We start from the raw sequence: 25005 nt of genomic DNA, 5'->3' as shown, positions 1-25005 counted from the left end.
CCAGCTCCAGGTTGAGCTGTTGTTCAGCATCTTAGCTGTGGAGGGCAGTGTCACTGGCCCTCATATGTGGGATCCGAACGGGGGCCCTCTGGCATCCCAAGCCAGTTCTTAATCATTGCGCCACTCGGCCGGCCCCAGGAATTTCTTTTTCTACATCTGGATCTGGGTTTGCTGAGCTTGGTTTCCTGGTTTTTATTTTGTTTTTGTTTTTCGGTTGTTTGGGTGTGATGTGGCTGGACCAGGGGTTCACAAGGCTAGAGAGGGCAGGACGCTGCCTGGGAGTCCGGGGTCCACATTCTGGCCCTGGCTCGGACACTGCTTCTCCCTGGGCCTGCACTCCACAGAGCTCCAAGGTCCCTCTGTGCTGAGACTCAGCACGGGCCAGAGGACAGCAGATCCAACCTCATTTCCCATCTGTACCACCGTGAGATGGGTGGCACGCTATCCATTTAGTGCCAATGTCCATCCTTCCTACCAGTATCTGTGGCCCTGCCTCTGTCTACACCAGGCACCTGCTGGAGTAGAGGGAGGTGAGGATACCTATTGGCCCTCCCTCAGGAATCTAGCGGGGGCAGTGACTCACAGAGCACGAACTCTGTGGGAGGCAAGGCAGACTTAGCTGAATGGCCCAGAGAAAACAGGGCAGCACCATTGTTGGAGAAGGCAGAAGTGACATCCCATCTCAGTAAGTTCTCTTTTACATTTTTGCTAATGTTATTTCCCCGGAATCTTTGTACTACGGGCTTCTTCTTAGAGTTATGTCAGGGAATGGAATCATCTTTGAATATAAAAGGAAAATATAAAAGTGACTAAAATATTTGACATATGATAAAGTTCTTGATATTTTAGACAGCGAGTAAATTGGTATTTATATAACCTGATGTATTCATATCCCCTGATCCACCCTTCCTTGAATGTTGACTTAATAACATGCCTGACTAAATCATGTTAATTGGTTTAAACTGCCAAATTAAAAAAAAAAAAAGCCAGCATTCATTCAACAAGTGTGCTGTGTTCTTTTCTGGCCGAAGCCAGGAAAGAGCTGAAGTCTCTTGGGGGAGATGGAGCCCGAGCAGCTCAGGGAAGGGGACTTACACCCCAGGAACACTAGCTGCTTGGGCCAGACATAAGCAGCGGAGCTGAGGGTTAAGATGATGGTGGTGGAAGCTTGGCCGTGGGTTCGAATTCTGGCCCCACCTGTGACTAGTATATGGCTGAGTAGCTACTTAGCTTCTTAATTTCACATTTTCCTCCTCTTTAAATGATCTCTATCTCATTGGACTGTTGTGAAGATGAAATTAGATCGTAAATATGAAATGTAGTTCAGTGTCTGGCAGTCATCAGAATTCAATGAATGGCAGCAACCGTTGTTTTAATTCTTACCATCTTTGAGTTATACATCCACCCTCCAAGTTCGGTGGTATCGCCTTATCCAGAGGATGTCAGCCCCCCCAGAGCAAGATCTTTGGCTTGCTCATTGCTCTATTTTTGGCTCCCATAAAAGGCTCTGCCAGTGAATATTCATGGAAGAAACGAATGAGTGAGTGCAGGAATGAGTGAACTTTAGAGGCTGAAAAAACTGAGTCTAAGAGAAGCCGGCCAGATCATAAAGGACAAAACAGAGATTCACAACAGGTCTGCTTTGTCCTCAGCCACAACCATCAGCCAGTGGGGGCTTGTTGGCTCCTCTCTTTAGTGTTACCTAAATTCCTGGGAGGAACACCATCTGTCCCCTGCGACCTGAAAGTGAAGTGTGTGTGTGTGTGTGTGTGTGTGTGTGTGTGTGTGTGTGTGTGCGCGCGCACGCACGCGTGCATGCATGCACTCTCCAGGATGGCATCCCGGGAAGGTGGGTCATGTTAGATGTAGCCTTATGATTGTTTGGACACTAATTATTTGGTCAATTTTCATTTTTGAGTGGAATGACAGACTGGTAATCTTTCTTTCTTTTGAAAAAAAGCTCCCTAAAAGCTCTTATGTTCTGAATTAACTGCAAAGTCCCACCAGGATATTGAAATAGCTCATACTCATCAAGGCTCCATTGAAGGTCCTTTTTTTGGGACCTGGTGAATGAAAGCTTTTCCACTAAGCCACATGTGTATGTGTCATCTTTCTCTGGTGCATCTCAACGGTGATTTAAATCTCCCGGCTCACTGTAAAACCCGCAAACGCCAATGGCAATGGGCCTCACTGCTTGTCCTCTTTCTCAGGTCTGTTTTGTGGGCAGGATTGCTGGGTTAAGTCAGGAAAAGAAGGAGTGGCAGAGGGGCTGAAGTGTGAAGAGGAGCACTTTTTGTTCTCTTTTAAAAAGTCCTTGAATGAAACCCTTGAATAGTGCAGTGCAGATTGGAGAGATGATCGCTATTAATACTTTGCTTCTTGTGTAGCAGGTTTTAGTCCAGGATGTCAAAATATATCAATAACACATTTCTTTTCCATTTCTCCATTTCACGTGGAGGAAGGAGGTGGGGGAGCATCACCAGAGGGAATATCACGGCCTTAGGCGTTGGCTGGTCCCTGGCAGGAGCATGAGAAAGCAGTGTAAATTTGATGATTTCTTTCATTTCTTTATCATTCATTCATTCATTCATTCATTCATTCATCACTTCATCATTCAACAAACATTTTTGCATCTTGCTGCTCTGTCTCAGGCGTTGCGCTGGCTTTGTGGGTGTATGGCCAAGCAAAATAAGGTATAGTCCACTCCCTCCTGGAGTTTACAACCTAGAGCAAGAATCAGGCTTTTCTCCAAGAATTAGACTTAGTTACAGTTACACAAGTCTCCCTGTGGTGACCTGCTGTGGCGCGGGGTCACAGGAGGCTTTGCAGAGGTGATGAGCTTCAGCTGAGACCCAGGGGATGGCAGGGATTCATGTGACCTAGAGTAGAAGAAGGGAACCTGGGTCCTTTGCGATGCTTCCTCATCCATGCTGGCTCAGCTCCGCCCTCACTACCCCACCCAGGTCCACTCTTCAGCTCCTTGCATGAGTTCTGGGTCCCCAAACTCACTCTATACTTTCTTCTCAGCCTTTGCTTCTCTTGCTCCCACTGACTTAACCTTCCCCCTTGTCCCTAGAGCTGCCTGTAGAATCCTCAGTCTTCACACCTAGTTCCTTAATTCAGCAAACTGCTTTGAGCTTCTACTAGGCTGGTGCTCAGTGCTGGGCCCTCCTTTGGGGCCTTGCTTTGGGAAGCCTTTTCCGATTTCTCTCATTGTTTGCCTTTTGCACCATCCTCGTGGTCATCATAGTTGACCTTGGTTTCTAATTACTATGGTACTATCACTAGGTCTTCCCCTCAGCTGCACAAGGCTTTTGAGGCCATCCTGTCTTTCTCAGTTTTGTTTTCTGGATGATGATGATGATGACAACAGCAACACACCGATGCTCACTGAACATTTACCATGAGCCAGACAGCATTCAAAATACCTAGTGCATATTAACTCATTCAATCCTCCCCATAACCCTGAGAGCAAGCTTCTCTGTTATGATCCATGTTTAACTGATGAAGAAACTGAGGCACAGGGGCTGTTAATTTCCCAGCATCACGTGGCTAGGAAGTGCTAGAGCTGGATTCCAGCTCAGGCATTGTGATGCCAGTGTCTATGACCGCTGTACCACACTTCCTTCCTAGCATGGCCTGCACTTGTCGAGTTGTACATGTGAAATGATTGTTCTAGTCAGTGACAGGCACAGCACATCCCTCTCTCAGAGTGTGCACAACTATATAGCTGCCCTGAGTGATACAGGAGTAACTAGCTAAAACCGGTCATCCAGGTACCATGAGAGGTGGGGTCATGAATAGATTCCTGCACTCCAGAATTTGTGCCCCTCACAGGAAGTAGGGAGCGAGGCTGATGCCTGCATTCGTCGTGCAGCAGCCCTGCTGGGCCCTGACCAGATTCCTTTCCTCTAGTTGCTTTTCTTCCCAGGACTGAAAAAGTCCCTAGAGCAGCCCCAGTGGTGGTGTAGGTGACTTTCCTCAGCAGAAATGCTGAGTTCATTATTACAGGCGCTAGTTATTTGTGCGACCACACGGGCTTCAAAAGGTGCCAGAGGCAAGAATTTTCTTTCACTGCAGTGTTTAAGCATAGATGCTGGATATGAAATAACAACTGTGATAAACTATAGCATTTTAATAGACAACGGCATACTGTTGTCTATTTAATATGCACGTTTTTGGAAATACAGATAAAAAGCAAATAAAAACAACTGCTATTCTGGCCTGATCACTGTTAATATTTTGGTGTTCTTCTTCAGTCTTTTTTCCTTTGAATACATTTATGTATATATTACACATATATACATATATTTATTATGTGTATGTATTATTTTACATAAACGGGGTCATATTGTACCAACTATTTTGTAATGCCAAGACATTTAGAATGGGTTTGGGCAGGGACCACTTAAAATTTTTCTTTTTCCTATGAAACAAAAATTCATCCTATTCTTTGAAAAATTGGAAAGTATTAAATGATACAATGAGGAAAAATTATTTCTAATCTTACAATGGAAGAATAACCACATTAAAACTCTTTCAGGCTGCTTAAAATTGGAATCAGACTGTAGACATAAAGTTACTTTGCCTTTCCCCCCTGACTTTCTGGCATGAACATGTCCCCTTATCATTTAGTAGTCTTCAAAATGATTTGTTTTCTGTGTGGATTGCAGTAACTTATGTCACCCTCCTCAATGTCAGACACAAACGTTGATGCCCAGGTTTCCCCCCTGTGTAAGCAATGCTCCAGTGAACATCCCCCCCTCTCTGTGAATGTTCCAGAATTCCTGATTGTATCCCTCAGAGCCATCCTCCCAGGGGAAGTCACTGTGCCAGAGCCGGGGAGCTTTGCTAGTGCTCTCCATTCTTGCTGCAGGATATATGCGTGCTCATTTGTCCTCTTGTTTCTCTCCCATGGCATCCAGACCTGTTCCATGGCTTAGGTTTACCTGGGAGACCAGACAGCAATGGTTGCACTAAACTTACTTTTCCTTGCGTATGCTAATTAATCGACACAGGGCTCAAGGCGAGGCTGTTGCATCAGGCGTACCCAGGTTCAAATCCTGGTTCTACCGCTTACTCGATGGGTGGACTTGAGCAAGTTATTCAACTGCCCGGAGTTTAGTTTACTAAGAGAAAAATAATACCTACTGATGGAGTTGTTATGAGGATTAAGTGAAATAATGTATGCCAAGTGCTTAGCACTGAACACATAGTAAAGGCTCCATTGATGGCCAAAGTTCTTTTCTTACTATTTTTTTCTACAGTTCAGCCTTTAGGGCTATTTTTTTAAATTTAAATTTAAATTTAAAATGAATTTGCTTCATTTTAAAAACCACTACTCTTCATATGAATAGAGCTTTAAAATATTCTAGAGAGCAGTTATGTGTTTTCGCTACTCTGTGTAGTTTAGAGAGAGGTCTTAGGGTGTCAGGTGTCCTATATCAGTTTATAGGGTCCTCAGAAGAGTTTGGGATTTTGGATTGGCTCCTACCCTAGAAGGGTGGCTTTATAAAAATAGACCATGATCTAAGTGTTGGCTTGGGGAGGGCAAGCTGCCTCCTTAATCTCCCAATTGCAATTGTTTTAGCAGTCAAATAAATTACGGGTAACAGTAATAATGGGAATTAACAACGACTAATTATAAAATGTAGAGGTACGTTGCCATTTATGTGGCGGTGTCTAAACTTAAGAGTAAATGGAGATATTTGCAGATGCCACTTGCACTGTGCACAATATCAAGGGTTGCACTTTGGTAATAAAACACCCGTGATGCTTATACAGGGACTTCTGGAACCTGGATGCCAAACTAGAAACTGTGTACTGCCAGCTTGAAAAACACGGGCTCTAAACACTGTAAAGAATTGCATTTTTTATTTTCACGGTAGTGTCCTCTTATCCATTTCATGCCACTAAAATGTATTAGAAAGAAGAGGCACAATTCCAGGTGCTTTCTGAGTGCTGGGTAGTCGGAAACAGCAGAGCCTAGTTCTGCCACTGAATGTCCCTGGGGCTCTTTAGAAAGGTCTGGACAGGATGGAACAACAGGTCATGCGGGGAAGTGACTAGACTTCTCTGTGGGGCAGAGAGAGTGGGGCTAGAGGACACAGTGGTTAGTGCGTTTCTGTTGTGTCCTGCCATGTGGCTGTGGGGACAAGGAGAGTGGCCTGGTGTGGCCAGGTGACGATAGTGTCCCTTCAGGTGGTCCGTTTTTGTGAGTCACCTATGTGCACCACAGTGCCCTCCATACATCCAGCAGGGCCCCGGGGGACAGCCATGGTAGGTGGGGTCTGTCACCAGCTCTCTGAGCCTTGTTTCCTTATCTCAAGAAATCAGATGCTGGTTGTACTTGCCCAGGAGGGGGTTGCTATGGGGATGATGTGACTCAAAGTGGTGCTTTGTGAGCTGCCCTGGGGGCGCTGAGACCCTGATAGCGGTCCTCCAGCTCTGCAGCCCTGCTTAGAGACTTGTGCGGCCAGTCCTGTGGGGAGGTTTGGAGGCCCCAGACACCCTCGAACATGGTCAGAGCCTCACCTTACCTGCGAGCTGAACCCAGCACGACCCACCACTCACAGCGCTTAGCTGGTCGTCACACCACTGCCATAGATCAGGCAGTAGCAATCAGAGAGCAGGAGACCTACTGTGCAAAGCCAGACCGGGCCCTTTCTTTGATTTCCAACCACTGGTCCCCTCCAAGTGACAAGTGACAAGTGACCGATGCCCTTTGCTTTTAGGATCAGCTTTTGACTAGTAGCTCTTCACTGATGTTCTGCTGTTCTTTTATGTTATGTAAATCTCTTTTCTCTTTTTGAGAGAAATCTGGCTGAATCAGTGTGTAGCTTGGCTGAGAGACGGTTCTCCTTTCTCCCGCTGAGAACAAATGGAGAACCCTGTCATTAACTTGGTGGGAGTCACTTTGGAGCAGACATGGGCTGCAGCCCCATTTTCTCTGTAGAGGGATTCTGACAAGGAGGGTTTGAGGAGGCTTGGTCTGGGGCTGTCTTCCCACCTTTGCTAGGGGGTCACAGCTTGCGCCCTCCTCCCTGGTCCCCTGCACGGCAGCCTGCATTTCAGAGGGGACAGCATTCTCCATCAGAGGAAATGGTTATTGATAGCGTTTTCCCTGGGCAATTAAACTTTCATCATTTAATTGAAGCCTCCCCACCTCCCTCTGAGATACCTGTGCTCCTGTTTTGCCTGTATTACAGACGGGGCAACTGAGGCATGAGAAGCCAAGCAACTTGCTCAGGGTCCCACAGTCAGTAAGTGACTCTGGAGAGGCAGAGGCAAGAGGGTAACTCAATTAGCATGAACCTGTAGTGTGAGGAATTCGAGGAGACATAGGAATTATTATAACAGCAAATGATGCTGGAGTCTGTAATTAATTGCTCACCACTGCATAGAAGGACTCAGACTTTCTCATGTAATCCTCCGGAGGGCCCAGGGCGCAGGTGTGATAATCCCCATCACACAGACAAGGAGCTGTGCTTAGGGAGGGCAGCTGGCTGGCCCAGGGCAGGTTTGTACTCGGGATCTGTCTGACTCCAAAGGTGTGACTGCAGCCTCTTGCTGTTCTGTGCTGGGTCTACAGCCAAGGTCTCTCCCTGTCCTTGAGGGCTCTGGGCTCCCCCCTCTGGTAAATACAGAGTAAAGAAAGTAAACAAAGTCTGATTCATCTCACTGGGAAAAATAAGCCCACATTGCAGAGTATGTTTAGGAAAGAGTGTGGCAGGAGAACTCTGCTTCCAAAACAGTAGGGCCCCAGCAGGAGTGGCATCCTTTGTGCCCACCACCTCTCCTGTTAGGGTGGTGGAGCCTCCTCACGCCCACATAGGATGGCGGCAGCTTCTGGGACGCCAGTCCCCAAGGTCTCTGTGATGGCTCTGCACCCAAGAGCCTGCCCTGGAGCCTTGAGACATTGCCCCTCGGAGGGCACTTGAGCCTGGGCACCCCGGCAAAGGAGGGGAGGGCTTCCCTGGGGCCTGTCATCCTCTGTCTTCCTTGGACCCCACACCCGGCTGGCCCCATGGCTCTCCCCCCCACAGCTGGGATCTGCTTCCCTGGAGGCCAGGTAATGTCCCACCCACGGGTCTTTCTGAGCAGCCAGAGCCTCTGAGTCTCTCAGGGGGAGACCCTGAGGGGTTCTCGGTGGAGGGGGAAGGGGTAAGTGTCGGGGCCCCTCTCTCCTGGACGCCTCTGATTGGCCTCATGTTCCCCGCCTGCGATTGCTGCAGTTGGTCGCTGGGTGGCAGCACGAGTCAGATGCCGAGGCTGCGGCTGGGCTCTGCTGTCGCGGTGGCCAGAGCCTCGGGCTGCTGCGGCTCCTCCCGCGGGGGCTGGACCTTTCCAGCCCGTCGCAGCCAGGGCCAAGGCAAGGCTCCGCATCGCTCATGGCCTTTTCTTGCCTGCATTGCAGTTTCAGGGAAGAAGGAGAAATGTCCCCTTTTAGTGACGGACGCTAATAATATAATTTGATTTCTAATTAGCCCTTTATGCATCCAAAATACATGCTTTTCCAAGAGAATCAGTACACAGCTACCAATAAAGATAAAAAGTAAATGTCAGAGTAAGGGCCGGGATGAGGGGACAGCTGTGAATCCCCTCGCGTCGTTTACAGGCTCTGTCACTTGGGCATGTGGCTTCACTCCTCAGGGCCTTAGTGTCTCCCCCTGTAAAATGGGGACATCAATAGCCTCAGTGTTACGAGTCGGGAACTAGTGTGTTGGCAGAGGGGAACCCTTAGCTCCTCTGATGGTTTAAACACCAGCATTTGGTGTATGTAGAGATAGCAGGTGAAACACATCAGGGAAGCCCTTGCTTGGACAATTGCCCACTAAGCTCTGGTAAGAGAGGGACTAACACAGACCTTTTGTTTTCTTTATCCTTCTCTGCTACTATCAGTGGTGTTGCATAGTAGAAAAGGCAACTTGGGGGCCAACTGCCTGGGTCAGATTCTGACTCTTTCACACTCTCAGTGATCTCGGGCAATTTACATAAGCCCTTGGTGCCTCTGTTTCCTCATCCATAAAAGCGGAGAATTGTGAGTTTTGTGAGCATTACATTGTTCATATAGGTATTTCCTGGAACGTGGTGGGCACTATATTAGTCTTTGCTTTTATTATCCTGCTTGGCAGTCTGCTTGGGAGCCAAGATAAGCTTTTCCAAAGATTTCGGGGATAGTTAGGGTTGGAAGGCGTTTATACGCCTGGTTTCTACGATATTCCAGATATGATCCTTGAGGTGCCTGGGGACTCACAGGCTCTGCTGTCTCCCCCATTCTTACTGCACTGCCATGTGCCACACACAGGGTTGGGACACAGAGACCAAGCTAGGGACTCACAGTGCAGTGGGACAAAGTCAGACTTCAGAACACTCAGAAATGCCCCCCAGTATAGACTGCAGCCCCAGAGAGAGGAGCCACTTGGTTAAATCTTCCTGGGAGGCCCTGGGGTGCAGGAAACCTCACAAAGGAGGTGACTATTGAAGCAACAGGACTTGACTGCTGACACAGGCTTGCCAAATGGAGGTTGGGACTCAGGCTGGGGGGCAACCTGGGTACTGCCATGTTTGCAGGCCTTGGGGGGGGGGCAAGGAGTCTGCTGTGGTCTGAGCCCTGCATATGGGTGCAGAGGAAAAGGAGGTGGAGCTGCTGAGGTGGGCGGGAGCCAGGAAACAAGTGGACTGGCAGGAGGCTTGAACCATGGGCTGGGTGGAGGGTGAGGGCAGGCGCTGGCTAGCTTTGTGCTTTAAGACAACTCAAGCACCAGCCAGTACAGATCACAGGAAGAGGCGGGGGAGCCTGGGAAGAGCCAGGAAGTCTAGTGATGAAGTTTTTATCCCAGGGTGATGAGAACTGGAGAATGGGCATCCAGGAGATATTTTGGAGGGAGAATCCAGACCTGTCTCCAACATTTGTGGGTTCAGGGATGCAGCAAAAATTGAGACTCCCAGCCTGTGTTCTGACTACCTTCTCTCTCCACCCACCTCTGTGTCTGATTGGGACTGTGAGAGGTCTTGCACACATGTGTGTGGACACCCCAACCCGCACATCTGTGCTATGTTCATACCCTCTTTCCTCAACCAACCACCTCTCGGCCACCCTGGGCCTAGGGCTGCACATCCTGGCAGTGTTGCCTGCCTTCAGGAGGACCACCTGGGGGAGGGGCTCACACAGGTGCTGGAGGCGGGCTTGAGGTAGGCATTTGGACGGGGGATTTCGGGATCCCAGGTACCAGCAGGGGAGTGTAGGAAGGGAAGAGTATTGGTGCTGGGTGGATACGTCCCCTTGGGCCAATAGACCCTTCTCTCTTTTGAGAAGGACGTGGCTGGAGGAAGGATAGAGGGAGGCCCAGGACAGGGCTTTCAGTGACTGTGTTGTCTCATGAGCCAAACAAGGAGTATACGAAGAGCAGTGGTTTGTAGGGTGAGAAAAACAAGCTTGGGTGTAGACATGTTCAGTTCCGGGTGCCCACAGGACATCCTAGTGTACCTGCTGGTGCTCTGTGGTTTACCAGAAGTCTGGTTAAGGGGAAGATTGATTTGGTGTCTGGCTCTTGAGTGGGTAATACACTTTATATTATTTTAGTAACAGAGGGGCTCTCCTGAAGGAATCTCTCTCTCTCTCTTTCACTCTGCCCCCATTCTCCCCCTTTCTTTCTTCCCCCCTCCTCCCCTCCCCATTCGCTTCCCTCCCTGCCTCTCATATATGTGTGGAGACACCAATACACAAAGAACAGAAGCAGATTTCACCTTCCCTGGAAAAGTCCAGTTTTGAGGGTCTGCTTCCCTATGTAGAAAAAAAAAAAAAGGAGGTGGGGTGCTTTTGGTAGTCCCAGGGAAGGAAAAACAAAATTAAAGGATAAAAAGTATGTTAAGATATAGCTTGCCTGTTGGGAACTGAATTTGTCATTTTCTAGTTTTTCCCTTTTAGTTTCTACTTAAGGTATTGAAAGTCTAAGCTTTTGGGAAATGCTCTGAGGATTTTAAAGGAAAAATATAATGAAAATGAAAGGCAGATGGGTTAGTCTTATTCAGGGGCAGGAGGAGAATGGGAGTGAATGAGACCCGGGCGTCCTTCCTCAGCCCTCACCGTTTCCTGTGAACATGGGCGGGGTCTGAACAGGCCTGGGCACCCCGTTCTGGCCTTGCTTCTTCAACACAGGGTGCCGATAGGGTCTAAGCTGGGGGTGACTTTGGGAGCTGTTATGAGGGTTCACCAAATAATCTGGGATATAGTAAATTCTCAATAAATGTTAACATCATTTCTATTATTGTAATTACTATAGCTTAATTCCTTTATAAGGTAGAGCTATGGTCTCATTAGGGAGAGCTATGAATCATGTATTAAAACAAAAGCATTACAGAGGAATAAACAAAGTGATAGTTATCATTCATCCAGGATTGGGGAGTATTCTAAGAGGAGATAGCTGTTGAAGTAGCTGCAAAATTAGCTCTTAATACATTATGGATGGATGGATAAGTGGAGGAAGGGAGGGAGGGAGAAATAGAGGGATGGGCAAATGCATGGATGAATGAATGGATTGGATGGATGGATGGATGGATGGATGGATGGATGGATGAAAGAATGGGTGAATGGAGGGATGGATAGAGGGGTGGATAAACGGATGGTTGGGTGAAGAACTAAATAGATAGATGGGTAGATGGATGATTGGGTAGGCACATGGATGGAGGGATGGGTGAATGGATGATTGGTTGGGTGGATGAATGGATGGACAGACAGACAGATGATTGGAAGGACAGATGTGTGGATAGACAGTGAATAGATTACTACTGTGCTTCTGTAGGATTGTCTACACCATTTTCACAGGCTCTTTAGAGCATTGGTTCAAGTTTGCCTTGTGTTTGGTTATTTACGTTCTTGGCATTTATCTCAGGACACTGAGCTTCTAGAGGGCGGGGACCCTCTGCTTCACCTCCGCCTCCCATGTGGCCTGACACCAGCAAGTAGTGGTTAATATTCCGTACTTGCAGGAAATGACATTAAACATTCTCATCTCAGGAGAGGGGCATTGTTCTGTGGCTGAGTTTATACTAAATGCCACACCTGCGATGTTTTGGCCATTGAACTTGTGCCTGTTTCTTTAAAAGCTGCATTTCTATCGACAGATCTCTTATTTGATAGGACTTTAAAATGGTGCTCACTTAAAAAAAAATCCATTAGCATTTGGCTTCTTTTCAAAACCTGTTTTGTTTAAATGCATGTGAACCCCAGTGTCACACAGCCTATCCCATAATAGGTACCTCAGTATTTTTTGAGGAATAAATAAATGTTTCTTAGAGCTTGGTCATTTTGTCCACACTGTGGCCTAGGCAACTATGGGGTGGGAGACGACAAACTGAGAAAGAAGTGAGTCACTCCAGGCTCGGAGAGGAAAGAAGCAAAGGTAAAATGAAACCTCAGGATGTAATTGTCCTATCTCCCCTTCTTAATTTTTAATAGTGTTTATAGAACAAAAACACATGGGAAAACTATTTTAAAGAGACATTTATAGATATTTTTAAGTGCAGCCTGTGATTGATCTTTTTAATACTAGAAGAATTTCTATCTAAGTGTGAGAAAAAAAAAAGTGTGGTTGTATAGTTGGTGCTTGTTTATTGTGAGTAGATTGCCGAGGCATCCCATCCTGTTTCACAAACTGCCAGGAAGCAAAGAGATCCCTTGGGAGAAGCTTCATCTGAGTTGGCCCATATAGGTGACATAAGTGATGTCGCCTGGAATTCAGGGTCTTAGGAAAGCTTCAAAACACTCAGTTCCCTCCTGAGCTCATTATATTGTGTGAATGGGCCACAGTTCCACTGAGACCCCAGGCTCCTTTCGGAGGAGAATACAGGCAGGTTCCTCTGTATCATGTACCCATAGCCTGTTCAGGGCGGGGTGTCCAGGGTTATAGAGACACATGATCGCTCTGTGACCTTGCGCAGGTTAAGTCACTATTCTGGGCCTTAGTGTCCACATCTGTAGAAAGAGGACAGTGTTCTTCCCGGGAAGATTAGGATCACATATCACTGACTGCTGCAGTTTACAAAGTAGCACATTGTTGCCAGTGGCATACCTGAATTCCTTAGTTCAAGACAGGGATAGGAAACAGGAAAGGAGAACTGCGTGTACATATAAATGCATATGATAAACACACACACACACACACACACATATGGAATCAAAACAAGTATGCTAACTAAGAAATGGGTAGACTCTAGGTTTGAGGGGCTTGTGGAATGAGTTAAATCTCATTATTCAATCAATATTATTGAATGCCTGCCATGTGTCAGGCACTGCGATCATGCCGTTGTTAATGAGTGATGAACAAGACAAACGTGGCCTAAAGGAATTTAGTTGTGGGGCGGAGGGTGGGGGGGTGAGTGTCCGTGTTGGATAGATGCTAAGTAAAGGAATAAATATATAATAACTAATGTAGAAAAACTTAAAGTCAGTTTTTTGAACTTTTTAATATGGCCCAGAATAAGAAATATATTTACATGGCAAACTGGTGTGTTTGAGTGTGTGTGTGTGTGTGTGTGTGTGTGTGTAGTAATTATTTTTTTTATATGCCCATTGCACTATTTTTATTCTATTTGTTTAAAAAAATGGTAGTTCCAACTCGCTAAATTAATTTTATTACTTATTATTGGATTGCAATTTGCATCCTGAAAAACTTTTGTAGAACAATATTTAACCTTTTCTGCTAGGATTTGGCTCGTGCCTAATCCCCACGATAAAGTGAAATCTAAACCTTTTCAGAGCCTCCATTTTGGGTGAGTTAGTCAATGAAGAATTAGAGGCTAAATAATGTAGTAGACAGCAACCAAACACTGAATTCTAGACCTAGTTCTAGCTTTTTAGCTGCAAAATACTGTATCAGTATATGACTGCTAGGGCATTGTTTTAAATCTCTAGAATAAATGAACAAAATGGCTCTTTTAATCCAACTAGCTAATTTGATTGCTGTTTTCCATGCAAATCATTATTTTCTTTCATTCAAATTCAAACAATTTTACTAAGGTCCAACTATGTGCCAGGTTTTAAAAGAAAGAAAAAAACATGCATAGCTAATATTTCTCTAGCTTTTGTTATGTACAAGGCACTAATCTAAGCACTTATGTGCAATAACTCAGTTACTGTTGCTGATAACCTGATTAGGGAGGCACTCTGATCATCCCCATTTTATAAATGAGAACCAAGTGCAGGAAAATTCAGTAACATGCTTAAAATCAAGTGATGAAATGAGATTTGAATCCAGAGCCCTTGGGCTCAGGAACCTGTGTCTTTAACCATTGTGCTATTTGCTAGCACATTTGCCGAAGCAGTCTATTCTGTGACATGAATGCCCCTTACTCTTTCTTCTCCCCAAATTCTTATTGTTTTTTCAGCTGCAGCCTCAATATGCTGTCTAATTTTTACTCTCCCAGGAAGCCCGTCTCAAGGACAGGCATCAGCCTCCAGGTGCCTCTGCTTTGATCCCCACTCTGGGCTTGTTAACCCATTCTGTCCTGTAATGCCTGGCCACCAAATAAGGTTTTGTTCAATCTGATTTTGAGATAATGGGCAGTTAGGTTGTACAGCCACATCAATAAAAACCCATGATCTTGTTGCAGATGTACAGTTAGTTGTGTCAACAGAAGAACCTATCACTATGAATTTTTTCTCCCTCTCTGAAGTTGATGTCATCCATGTTCCCCACATTTCAGTCATTTGGTTTTACCTTCATGGTTTTATCTAATATTTACTGTCTTTCTATAAATTGACTTACTTTTTTCTAACTTCAATAAAGTTATTTAAATGGGAACCTTGTAGAAGTACTATAAATAAATAACAAACTATTATCACCTGCCATAATGGAAGTAACTGCTATGAAAACAAAACTATCATATTCAATCTAGCTGGATCTTTTTGCCACTTAAGGCTCTTTGCTTGAGGCCTGTTCTCTCTTTCAGAAAGGGACTTAGGCAAGGTGGTTTTATTGGTCAGGCTATGCTGATCTTTGCTGCAATAATAAATACACCTTGGAATCTCATGGATAACTCCAATAAAGCTCTACCTGGGATTCCCACAGAGCCTGCTGAAGGCAGATGACATCAGGGCAGTGTCTGTCTTGAATCTCCACTCTGGGCTGCAGGCCATGTCCTACCTGGCTCCACCATCACATCACAGGCCTGTCTGGTTGCTGTGGAAGGGGAAGAGAGGGTGAGGATGTACCCTGGCTCTGCCTGCTTTGGTTTGAAAGGGACACACATAACTTCTGCTCAAATCCATTGGCCTGAACCAGCTGGTCTCAGTCTAGAGGCAAGGGACTTTGGGAAATAAAAAGGAACATGTGGGTGATTTGTAAGAGATAACCTTGAATATAATATTGAGGTTTCTTTTCCCCTTAACATGGGCAAAAGAATTAAAAGCAAGTTGTAAAGAGGAGCACTTCCTCATGGTGTAGATGAATGTTAATGTTGAGTCATCTCTCATGCCTGGTCTGCAGGAAACCTGTGTTGGTAGGTCCTAGCACCAGAGCTGTGACTGTGGACAGTTGAGGAAGGTCATTTAGGAGCAGGGCTGCTTTCTGGAGCAAATATTCAACCTGAACAAATGTTATTTGTTTTGAAAATAGATACCTTCTGGAACTTCTGTTTACTGTAGTGTAAAAATGCATAGAATGTTACTTTTATTGTTATCCCGCTAAACCTCTATTTTTCATGTGATCTTGCTGAGGTTTTGCAAAACATAGTATTTTTAAAATAATACTAATATTCATTTGTAGCTTATTTTTTGAGGCTACACAGCCAGATTTATGTACATATGTTATGTCTCCCCAGCTCAAAGAAAGCTCCGTGAATACAGGAAACTTTTCAGTTCCCTTATTGCATTGAATTGGGTCCTAGCGACATGTCCTGAATTAGTGATTTGAGTGTAAGTAGCTTATTTGTAAGATGAACCCAGGGAGGGCCGGCCGACTGGTGCGTTGGTTAAGAGCTGGCTTGGGATGCCAGCTCTGAGCAGCAGGGCCCCGGTTCGGATCCCACATGAGGGCCAGTGACACTGCCCTCTACAGCTAAGGTGATGAACAACAGCTCGACCTGGAGCTGGGCTACCGTGAGTTGCCTGTGACGTCATAGGCTGCAGCCCCTGCTGCAGTGGGCTGCCATAAGCTACCGTGAGTGGCCGGCAGCCAGTGTGAGCGGCCATTCAGAGGCCGGCGACCAATCTGCCTCAGCCGGGAAGAGCGCAGTGATCATAATACCAACATGGGCCAGTGAAGCGACGTCCTCCACAACTAGACTGAAGAACAAAAGGATAGCAACTTGTCTGTTCCCCTTCCCCCGATTCCCCAGCGCTGTTCCCCTCCCCCAATTCCCCAATTAAAAAAAAAAAAAAGATGAACCCAGGGAACACTAGTAGGGGAGTGGGGAAGTGAGAAAGGGATGAAAAAGCAGACAATAAAGGGTGTTTTATCAAGCCATTTGCCATTGTGAGCAACTGGAGTGTAATTTGCTGGGGGACTCTGGGAGCCAGTGTAGTACACACACGGTGGAATTATCCCACTCAAAAGGTGAAGGGGCTGGGGCATTTATGTACTGATGCCTACCAGCCATTGTTTGAGAGCGGCTCCTGGGAGTGGTCAATCCTCACAACTTCCTGCCCAGATGGAAGTTGGGTGGACGTGGGCAGGTCATTCATTGCATCTGCTACACCCATGGTGTCTCATGGTCAGTCTCTTTGACTCTCTGGGAGCCAGACTCCAAGATGGCACCCATTGCCTCCTTGTCTTCATGCTCAGATATTGTTGTTTTCCACACTGAATCAGGGCTGGCCCTTCCCAGCAGAAGTGACGGTGTGTAACTTGCGAGGCTCGGTATCTGTCTTGGTTTGTAGGATCCCTTGTTCTGGTGCAGCTGGCCACCAGGTCCCTGGCCTAGGGCCAGCACTGACTTGCTAACCAGGTGAGCGAGTCACTTTGAAAGTGACCAGATAACCAACCTTGTGGAGCCTTGAAGTGATGCCGTCCTCCCAGCTGAGATCTCATGGCACCCACTTGAGAGAACCCCCCTACCCCCAACATGAGAACTGCGCATCTGAACCTTTCCCCAATGCCTGACCCACAGAAACCATGAGGGTTAAGAAGTGATCATTACTGTTTTAACCCACTAGATTTTGGGGTGACCTGTTATGCATCAATAGATAACTAACACACTCACCAAAGTCTGAGTGCTTTGTAATACAGTCGGCAGAGGTCGCTAGGCCGTGTGCAGGAGGGATTTCTCCTTCAGGTGAGGGATGATGGAGGTGACTTGGGTGGGAATGGAAAGAAGGAAAAAGAGGCATTCTCTGTGCAAGGGCTCTTTTCACTTAGCAACTGCCTTATAACCATTACATGCAGAAGTTGTTTGGGGAGGGGAGAAAAGCAATATATCATTTTAAAGGGAGCTGCGCTATTTGAGAAGAAAATTGCCACCCAGGGCAAGAGGCAGAGCAGCTCTGGGGGCCTGGAAGTTATGAAGATTGACCCTGTTGCTGTGTTGTCTGTAATCTCTGGTTCCTGTAGTTTGGCTCCTTAGAGCTTTGTGATTCTTTGGCATGGGGCCGGGATGGTATTAGGGCCCACTGTCTTGCTATTTCTGTGGCCTTTTATTTGGCCTCTCTAGGGGGTGTATTTTCCAGTGGTAGCTATGAGGTCACCCTGGGTGCAGCCACGAAGATCCCCATACCTGTTAATTTAGGTTATTTTGTGAGCTGTGTTTATGCCAGATGCCTTCTGTGGAAATTCTGTTCCAGACCAACTGGAAAATGTTTTCAGTATCGATTCTGTCTTTGAACAATATACTGGAGTTCACTGCTTGCCAGGAAAAACGGGGCTCATCTTGGGCATTTAGGACAGTGTGCGGTGGGCTTCCTACAGCCAGCCCATCCCACGCAGAATCCTGTGGTGTATCTTCTCTCCAGGATAAACCGACTTTTCCTTTTTACATAAAACCTAATCTCTTGAATAACAAGAGTGTAGATGCAGAACTGGCTTCTCGGAATCAGATGGCTGCGCTCAGTTTTCCAGAGTTGGTGGTGGTTTCTCTGTTGTTCCTTTCAAGGGTTGGATTGAGATCTCTCATCGTATCATTGCTGTGCTCTTGTCTATGTTGTTTGAAGCAGTGGAGAGAGGGCACTGTCTCAATGGGAAGTGATTTTCATTTGTTCACCCAGCAAGCACTTCTGAAACTTGTGCTGCTTGGAGCTTTGTGTCAGTCTCATCATGTGCATCAATGTGAAAGAAATAGGCTGTCTGGGTCCTTCCTCTGTGATGGTCACTAGTGACATTTACAAATACTCCATTTGTCCTCCACCTGGGCTCGTGTTAAATCTCACCTCCCATCTGTTGACGATAAGTATGGCCACATATGTTTCTTTTGGCCAGTGGAATGTAAGTGGACGTGATGTGTGTCACTGCTGGGAGAAGCTTCTAAGGCTCATGTCGGATCACCCTGTGGAGCAGCTGCAGTGTTTTAGATGGTAGAAACTCTGTCAAGCCCTTTGTTTTAAATCATCCCCCTGGACCAAATCCTCCTCAAATTATCCTAGTTTGCCCATGTCATCTATTTCCTATTGGGATACTGGCTGATTCAGTCACCATTAAACTAGTACAAGATTATTCATGAAAATTTGGAAAATGGAGAAATATAGAAAGAAGGGAAGAAAAATCTGTATTTTTATACCCAAACATCACTGCTGTTAAAATTAGTCATTTTTTTTCTAGACTTTTTCCTTATTTAGCACAGATTCTTTAAAACGTGGTTGCAGTCATTTGGTATGTACAATTTTATGTCCTTTCTCACAGACATTATATCGTTCACAGTGTTATGATAGACCCTTCATAAGAGTCCCTTTTAATGATTATGTAACCAGGGATGCAGTTTAAATGACAAAAACTTTAAGCTTCAAAATCATAAAAATAATATTCTGCATAGTTGTAATATATCCACTAGTAGAGGTGGGAGTAAGTAAAAAAAAATTAACAAATTTCTCACTTATATGTCCCATGTACAGTACCAGGCTCATGCTGGGTGTGAAGGCAAATACGACAGAATCATCAAATTCTTATGGGCTTGATGCTGATAAATGTCTTGGGACTAGTTTGGTTTTTGTTACCAAGTTCTTCGTCTTACTTGGCTAATGGAATCTACCTGTTTTGAAAAACAACACATAAAAAATTGTTTTTCTGTCAGAAGAGGACCCAAACTTATATAATTTGGGGAGTACACTTTATGAAAAAACACAAAATTATGAATAGAAACGACATCACAGCACATTGTTTAATTTAACAGTTAAAAGTGTCATTTATGTAACAAACATACCACAAACATTACAAAATTCAGAAAATAACATAAAATTATTATTTTTTTATTTTAATTAGCTGTCTGACATGCTCTATGATTATAATGAGAAAGAGATTTCTTTTTTTTTATACATTTTTGGCTGAATGCTTGTTGAGCTCTTCAGTTAATGATAATTTTGCAATATCATTTTCTATGGAGAGAATAGAAAAAGGATTCATTCTTTTTTTGGCAATGGTTCTCCACTCAGGATGTCCAATAGAATAATTTGGAAATTATTAAGAACTCCGAAGCCCAGGACGTTCCCTAGACCCATTAAATCAGAATTGCCAGGACCCAGGCATTATTAGTCTTTTGTAGAAGCGCTGGGTGAGAACCACAGCTGCAGAATGGATGATGGGAATTTGACCTCTGTTAGTGATGGTTTAGACAAGCTTCCTTCAGCGTTATTACTTGTCATCTATATTTTTAGGCGTGTCCCAAATTTGGGAAAACACCTATCAAATTTCTCTCATATATGATCTGTGAGACTTTCAGGCATTAAAAATCTTCTGTGCAGTGATCAATCTTAAATGTTCTTTGAATTGAAGTTACTCAGTAACCGGCTTGTCATTGGTGTCATTATTTTCCAGGCGTTTTATAAGTTTTATGCTATTTTTTACTGAGATCAGTATTTTGTGCCATAAGAGTGAGAAATTGAGTGACCTGAAGAAATGTGATTGGATGAGACCATGCCAGCTGAAGGAAGAGTGTGAGCAAAGATGAGGTCCAGCAGGCAAGCCCAGCGTGGACTCAGGGCAGTGGGCTGGTGGAGCAGCCGAGGGCAATGTGACTGGGAAAGGGAGTCTGGGTACCAGTGCGGAAATGCCCCATGCTGGCAAGTGGTGGAGGATGGGCACCCAGCTGTTAAGTGAAGGGATCAAGAAACATATGAAAGACAGTATCATGCAGTTTAAGATCACTCTCTTCAGAGGCCCCAAAGCTTTGTGGGAATCCCAGCTCTGCCAGTATTATAATACTAACCAGCAATGACGATACATGGAAATAAGACGTACACATAGCCCTCCACCCCCAAACTGAATAGCTCTCCAACTCATCTTCCTCTTCACTACATCCCCACAAGCCCCTGGCCACACCAGTTCTACCTGCTGGGAAGAGGAGTGCGACAGAGGCAAATCAGAGCAAAGGAGACAGTGGTCTTAACCAATTCAAGTTAAAATATCTTTTGTTAGTTTGACAAAAAACATGTGCTTTCAGGTTAACCTACCTTTTCTTTTGCACATGAATTAGTAACTGAATGTCACATTTGCTGGTCAAATTGAGGCTTAAAAGGGAATCAATAAAAGAGCTACTGATGACAAAGTTTCAGCCCTAGGACCTTGAAACACAGTTTAAACGTTTGTGCTTTTCCTTCCATTTTCATTGTATGAGAAAAGATCATTGCTTTTTGAGGCAGCAGCCTCACCACCTGTAGAATATCATGATATGAAAAGCATCATTCCTAGGTTGCCAGCCTGTTTCCACTGAGCACCCCGACAAAAGGCTCCTTTAAGAGATTAGCAAAGGCTGAACGAGAGCCAGCCTGGTTAGGGTTTCAGAGTCTCATCATTCCCTGACATTAAGACAGCGGTGATTGCTCCTTGGGAAGTAGCCACTATGTGTTTTTATACCATCCTAGCCATGTGTTCAGAGGTTAATGAGCTCATAATCTGGGTTCACATTCACGGTCATGGTTATTTCTGAGGTGTATGGAGCCCCAGGAATCCTGGAGGGGGTCTGGTCAAGGGCAGTGTTCTTCTCCAGGACTCATTGGAGACAAGGCAGAAGATGGAATTAGCCTCAATCTGACGGCAAGGACTAGGGCCAGAGCCAGTCTGTCACTCAGGGATGTTTGCTGAGTGAGTTTGGTTCATGTGCGTGGCACAGAGATATTTCAGTTACTATTACTGAATAACAACACCCCCAAAAAGTTGGTGGTGAAAAACAACCATTTTGTCATACTCATGGATTGTGGGATCAGGAACTTGAACACAGCAGAGTAACTTGTTTCTGCTGGGCTCGCATCTGGGAAAACTTGACGACTAGGGATGACGTGATGGCTGGGGGTTGGAGCTGTCTGGAGGCAGCTTCACTCCGTGATTATACTGGGACCTCAGCTGGGCTGTCAGCTGGAGCCCTACATGTGACCTCCCTCCCCTTATAGTCTGTGTAGGATGGCTTGGACTTTCCCAGGATGTGACAGTTGCATTCCAAGAGAATTAGGAAGAAATAGACGGTGCTTCAGGACCTCGTCTGAAAAGTCACTTGGCTTCACTTACGCGATATTGGTTGAGTCAGTAAAGGTCTACCCAAATTCAAGATGCAGAAGTGGTAAGGTTTTAAAAAGAACATGCAGGATGGGAAACATGGTTGTGGCCATCTTTGGAAAATACAGGATGACACAGAGAATCACCAGTGCTGCCCTCATGGCGCTTATGATCTAGTGGGTAAGGTAGTCAGGCATTGAGGTATGCCACAAATGCCTGCTGAGCACCTGTAGTGTGCCTGGTGCTGCCCTAAGCTAGGGGGGTTCAGAGATAAATAAGAGGGATGCCTCTCTGACCGTGAGCTTATGTGCTGGTGGTAGAAACTGACGAGAAATAGTGAAGGTTAATATAAAATGTAATGTGGTTGTAGTGGTAAGTAATAGAAAGAAAACTAAACAGGGTAAAAGGATAAGGAACAGTGGGAGGTGCTGTTTTAGCTAAGGCTGTTAGAGAAGGACTCACTGATTAGGTCCATTTTAGGCAGACGGAAGAGGTCCAAGGTCTGAGGCAGACAAATGGTTGGCATGTTTGAGAAATGGCCAGAAGGCTAGTACGGCTGAAACAGAACAAGTGAGAAGAGAGGTTGAAATGAGGTTGGAGAAGCCAGAAAGGGTCAGATGTGGTAGGGCCAGGCTGGGGTGATGCTTTTGGATTCGATACTGAGTGCAGTGGGAGCTTGTAGCAGTCAGCTTTTGCTGGGTTATGCCGCAGTAGCAACCAGATCTCAGTGACTAATTGTGATAAGTCCTGTGAAGGAAAATCTTAAAGGAAGCCCTAAAGAATGATTGCAGTCCACCTTTCTAACATTGCTAAGACCCACATGGCTACCTGACCTTCATGGGTTGACTATGGCTCTGCTCTGTGTCCTCTTCATCCCAGGATCTAAGCTGAGGGTGTCACCCTTCTCTGGGACAGTGCTGTCCTGGTGGCAAAAGGACAGTGATGGTGGAATCCATGATAGCTCATAAAGCTTCTTCTTTGAACTGGGCATGTCACTGCTCACATTTCATTGGCCAAAGTAAGTCACATGGCTAAGCCTGATGTCAGTGGGATGGGAGTGACAATCCTCTCAGAGGGAGGGGTAGAAAACAGTCATGAAGAAGCAACACACTCTACCTGAGAGCCGTTGGAGGTTTTTGAGTGGGTAATGCAATCTAATTTGCTTTTTCATTCTTTTTAAAATATTTAAAAATTTTTTTCAATTATAGTTTACATACAATATTGTATTAGTTTCAGGTGTACAACATAGTGATTAGACATTTATATAACTTATGAAGTGATCACCCCTATAAGTCTAGTGCCCATCTGACACCATACATCGTTATTACATCATTATTGACTATATTCCCTATGCTGTACTTTACATCCCTGTGACAGTTTTATAACTATCAATTTGTACTTCTTAATCCCTTTCCATTTTCCACCCAGCTTCCAAATCCCCTTCTCATCTGGCAACCATCAAAATGTTCTCTGTGTCTATGAGTTTGTTACTGTTTTTGTTTGTTTATTTTGGCTTTTGATTCCACAAGAAGTGAAATCATATGGTATTTGTCTTTGTCTGACTTATTTCACTTAGCATAATACTCTCTAGGCCCATCCAGGGTGTAACAAATGGCAAGATTTTATTCTTCTTTATGGCAGAGTAATATTCCATTATATATACAGAGGGTGCCAAAAAATGTATACACATTTTCATGAAAGGGAAAAAAAACTGTATTAAAATTGTAATACTCAGCATATACCAATAACAAAAGATGAATACAAGTCATGTTTGACTTCTGTAATTACAAGAGGTGCTCAAAGTGGTTACCATCAGTGTAATTTTAACACAGATTTTTCCTTTCTTAAAATGTGTAGACATTTTTTTTTTGGTACCCTCTGTATATACCACATCTTCTTTTTTCGGTTGTCTGTCAATGGACATTTAGGTTGCTTCCACATCTTGGATATTGTAAATAATGCTACAGTGAACATAGGAATGTATATGTCTTTTTGAATTAGTGTTTTGGGTTTCTTTGGATAAATACCCAGAAATGGAATTGCTGAGTCCTTTTTGTCTCTTGTTATAGCCTTTGTTTTAAAGTCTATTTTGTCTGATATAAGTATTGCTACTCAAACTATTTTTGTTTGTTTGTTTCCATTTACATGAAATATCTTCTTTCATCCCTTTACTTTCAACCTGTGAGTGTCTTTCCATTTGAAATGGGCCTGTTATAGGCAACATATGTATGTGTCTTGTTTTCTTATCCATTCAGCCACCCTATGTCTTTTGGTTGAAACAGTTAATCCACTTAGATTTAAAGTAATTATTGATAGGTATGTAGTTATTGCCATTTTAGTCTTTATGTTTTGCATCCTCCTCCTCCACCTCCTTCTTCCTCTTCTTCCCCTCCCCTCCCCCACCCCTCCTCCTCCTCCCTTTAGCACTTCTTGTAATACTGGTTTGGTGGTGATGAATAATTCCTTTAGTTTTTTCTTGTCTGGCAAATTCTTTGTGTTTTGAGTCTAAATGATAGCTTTGCTGAGTAGAGTAATCTTGGTTGTAGGTCCTAACTTTTCATCACTTTGAATATTTCCTGCCAATCCCTTCTGGCCTGCAAAGTTTCAGCTGACAGTCTTATAGGAGCTCCCTTGTAGGTAACTAACTGCTTTTCTCTTGGTGCTTTTAAGATTCTTTCTTTAACCTTTGGCATTTTAATTATGATGCATCCTTCTGTGAGCCTCCTTGGGTTCATCATGTTTAGGATTCTCTGCACATCCTGGGCTTGTATGTCTATTTCCTTCATCAGGATAGGGAAGTTTTTTATCACTATTTCTTCAAATAGATTTTCAATTCCTTGCTCTCTCTTTTCTCCTTCTGGTACCCTTATAATGCAAATGTTGGTATGCTTGATGTTGGCCCTGGACCCCTTAAACTATCTTCATGTTTTTGGATTCTTTTTTCTTTTTGCTGTTTTGATTGGGTGTTTTATGCTACCTTATGTTCTAAACTGCTGATTCGATCTTCTACTTCATCTAATCTACCATTGATTTCCTCTAATGTATTTTTTTCTTCTTTAAGTTATTTTTTATTATGAAATACAAATTGTTTAGAATTAGTTTCAGCTGTACAACACAGTGCACTAGTTACACTTTTTACCTCTCAAGGTGACAAATCTGCCTCCCCCAATCTGCCGCTCCACTACCCTCCGCAATATCATACATATTTATTACAATTCCCTTGACTCCACTCCCACACTATACTCCATGTCCCAAGACTCACTCTCTCTCTCGCTCCATATATACATATATATGTATATATGTATATATATTCACTTATAGTTGACATACAATATTATACAACATCAGCTTCAGGTGTACAGTGCAGTGATCA

General features: G+C 44.6%; 1 protein-coding gene across 1 annotated transcript in view; it reads left to right on the top strand.

Moving 5' to 3' along the window:
* The window catches only part of LOC109395942 (voltage-dependent calcium channel subunit alpha-2/delta-3-like), a 280829-nt gene that overhangs the window by 17764 nt on the left and 238060 nt on the right, over nt 1–25005 (top strand). The window lies entirely within an intron of this gene.

Source organism: Hipposideros armiger, unplaced genomic scaffold, assembly GCF_001890085.2.
Source record: "Hipposideros armiger isolate ML-2016 unplaced genomic scaffold, ASM189008v1 scaffold_496, whole genome shotgun sequence".
In the NCBI taxonomy this organism is placed as follows: Eukaryota; Metazoa; Chordata; class Mammalia; order Chiroptera; family Hipposideridae; genus Hipposideros; species Hipposideros armiger.
This window is presented reverse-complemented; position numbering and strand designations above follow the sequence as displayed.